This window comes from Dipodomys spectabilis, unplaced genomic scaffold (assembly GCF_019054845.1).
Source record: "Dipodomys spectabilis isolate Male_0828 unplaced genomic scaffold, ASM1905484v1 ptg000449l, whole genome shotgun sequence".
Taxonomy (NCBI): domain Eukaryota; kingdom Metazoa; phylum Chordata; class Mammalia; order Rodentia; family Heteromyidae; genus Dipodomys; species Dipodomys spectabilis.
Window position 1 is genome coordinate 1,917,416 of NW_024871126.1, and position 3,642 is coordinate 1,921,057.

At 33.0% G+C, this 3,642-nt stretch overlaps 1 pseudogene; it reads right to left on the minus strand.

Moving 5' to 3' along the window:
• Positions 1 to 2,801: 2,801 nt before the first annotated feature.
• On the minus strand, positions 2,802 to 2,901 carry LOC122098009 (annotated as a pseudogene).
• Positions 2,902 to 3,642: the final 741 nt, after the last annotated feature.

Below are 3,642 nucleotides of genomic sequence, written 5' to 3' on the forward strand. Positions count from 1 at the left end.
TTTAACCTTTGTTTTTAATTCACCTGTTACAAATTATGGGTTAGATGAAGTAATCAAATAAAGATTATAATAATATTATGTGAGGCTATGAATTAGGGCTGAAAATGATTTTAAATGTGATAATAGCTAATTAAATTGCATACTTCTTACTTTTACTCTGTCATGTCCCTCATTCTCACATTAGGAAAATACATAGAAGGTTCTCACTAAATTATATGTACATTTATGATATAATGTATTGAAAGAATATGGGCACAGTGTGGTTTTAGGTTATTGAGACCTGTAGGGGGAAGTGTGTTTTTGAAGACTTGCAATACATTGGGATGAAGATGAAGGTAGGGATGTGCTTATTCTGGAAAACTGGCCAGAGGATTGTTCCCATAATGATAGTGATGAATTCTTCCAAAGGTTACAGTAAAATCACTTTCACAACCATGTTCACTGCTCCACTATTCATCGTAGCAAAGGTACAGAAACAGCCCAGATGCCCTTTGGTGGAGTGATGGTTGGAAAAAGTGTGGCACATATACACAATTGGATTGCACCTATCCATTTTGAAGACTGTTACATTATTTGAAATGAAATGGATAGATCTAAAAATATATTAATGAGCTAAGTCAGAGCCAGACAAACAAAGAACCCATGTTATGTCTCATATTTGGAAGCTAGAACTTTATACAGGTTTACAAAAAATATTAACCAAAGCATGCTATTTGCAGAGGAGTATTTCAAAAGTGTATTTTCTTATAAAATTGAACTTTTAATCCAACAAAATATATATCAGGAAACTGTCACTTGGAAGGTGTGAGGGGAAGTCAAAAGGAAGGAATAAAGAGAGTTATGGATGAAGAGAGTGAAAGTATATTATTCATTGCAGATAGTATGAAACTAGAAAAAATTAAAGTGGGGTGAGGTTTGAAAGGGTGTGGAAAAGTTATATAAAGATAAATTATACTTAAAAAACTGATTTGTTGAATAGAAATTCCATTTTCCAAGTATTTAAGATAATAAGAATATAATTAAAAACAATGGAGACATCTGATCTTAAATTCTATTTCCATCTCTTCTAAAAAATGAAATTGTTTGCTCTATAAATTGATCAGAGGGATGAATTTCTTGGCTAGCTAGATCATTGAACATCTGTCTCTCTCTTCCTCTCTCCCCTTTCATGGTTCTCATAGGTAATATGATTGCTCCATAATTATCCTAATTTATTTTGCTTTTATATTTTTGGTTGCATCATTTCACTTTCTGCTCTGCCATTTCCCAAATAATTTACATGGAAGGCATTATTTCCTATTTTCTCATTCCTAAAATAAGCAGCACATGAATACACCACTGGTCTTCATTTTCAGTCTGTACCTTGAATACGGAGGAAAATCTTCCTCTGCTCTCTACCAATTCCCTACTCTCCAGTTAGAATAATTTAGAATAGTAAAAATGAAAAAAGAGAAAATAAATAATAGTGAAAAAACAGATGAAGAAAATTCACCGGATATTTCTGACCAGTTCATCCAATGTGAACTATTGGGGAAATACATGGACACCTCATATTCACTGGCACTCAAAGTCTCTGGCTAGGCAGTTCTGAAGAAGATGAGGAACAAGATGAAAAAGTGAGAAATGGTATCAATTGCAAGAGAAAAATGGAATAGGATCCAAGCAAATTTCTTCTTTGGTCTGCCGATAATAATCTCCTTAGTACAGTGCAGAGACTACTTTCCAAAAAGGCCACTCATGTGAATACTAGTGATGCTGATGAGTACACCCCTCTTCATCGAGAAGCTTTCAGTGGACACTTAGTCATTGTCCATGAGTTGGTAGCTCAAGGTAGATATTCATGTATTAATTGTGAATGGCTGGACACTCCTGCACAGTACTTATACATGGAATAATAACAGAGTGGCTTCTTTATTTCATCATGATGCAGATACCAATGGCCAAACTAAAGGCCTCTTGATCCCCTTGCATCTTGCTGCTGGGAATAGAAATAGCAAAGTTATGCTAGATCTCCTTCTGTTGAACCATTATATCAAACCAGGTCTGAAACACAACTTGGAAGAAACTGCATTTGATATTGCCAAAAGAATAAGTATGTATCACTACCTCTTTGAAGTTGTAGAAAGCTGTACAAATTGTACTCCTAAGTCCTAATGGTTTGGGTAAATTTCTTAAATTTCAAAATTTCTAGTCCATCCTGTGTCCATACAAAATATTTTCACAATACAAAGCAACAGCAATATCTTACTTTAAAAATTTATGAATTCCATGGTATTCTTCCAAGTGAATTGCCTGATTTTGATGTCAATATACATTCGAGTTGTTTGTATACATCTATAATGTTTTCTGTAGCGTTTGTGATTTTTTAATAAGAAATAATTTTAACTTATCTGTTGAAATGAGTAGTACAGAAACTAAAGATATTTCTGGTGCTTGTCTGAAAAAAGTATATTTTAAAATATTTAGTATTCTGTGTGTATAGAATCCATAATCTAGTTCATTCTCTCCTAGATATAATACTTTGAATCCAACATTGTTTTATAATATATAGGTTCATTAATGTGTCCTTTCAGATTGCATTCCATATAGAAAAGGTTTAAGATTCCTTTAATTCCTAGGTCCTTATATAATTTTATTTCTTTGGGATAAAATGAAAATGTTATCTAATTTCAAAACTTTTATAAAGGTTATGCAATGTAAAGGCCTTCATAAAAAGGTGAAGATTAAATGGTGTAAAACAAACTTTTATTCCTATGAATTACATGTATAATTACACTTGTATATTTGTAATCAACTGTTTAATAACTGTTTTTCATTTCTTCACAAATTTTCATATCATCCTTGTGCAAGAGCCATGTTAATCTCTGTATTGTAATTTGGATAGATGTGCTGCGGAAGCATGTAGTATCCTGTAAATTTAAGTAATTAATGATGCAATCTTAAGACAGGCATATATCCTTGGTTGCCTATTTGTAACAGGGAAACCCTATTGTTTCCTAAATTTCTATTCATCTTATTTCTGTAAAATTCTGTTTATGGTGGAAAAAACTTATATTGATTCTTCAATTGCTCACATTTGCAATTTTTGTCAATTACTTTTTAAAGTCTTTTTTATTTGAAATTTGATCATACTTTGAAGCCTTTATAGGTAGGTCCAAAGGTGATGGCTTTTCAAGTACTTAAATTTATCAACTGAGTTAGCTTTGTGGAGCTAATGGATTCAAACTAAGCCTTGCTTAAGAGCTACTCTAAACTTCTCCAGCTTAAAATTTCCAAATTGAGGTCTTACTGGCACAAATGTCTGCCTGACCCTTTACCCTTGCTCCATGTAGGAACAGACCAACCAGAATATCTTACCCTGACAGTATAGCTTGTCTTACTGGAGCAAAACTAATCTTAGTTACAAGTGATCATAGAGAGATTAACAGTTCAGACAGAACTGTTCAGACAGAAGGTATTTTTTCAAAATATAATTATTTCTTATCCCTACCATTTCAAAAGTAGCTAACGCCAAGAAGGTGAAAAAAATTGTTCATATGCATGATTACCTAATGTCCTGGCCTGTCCACCATCCAAACAGGGAGGAACTTACACCACCGATTTTCTATCACCAAATATATTCCATATCTCCAGGAGAAGTCC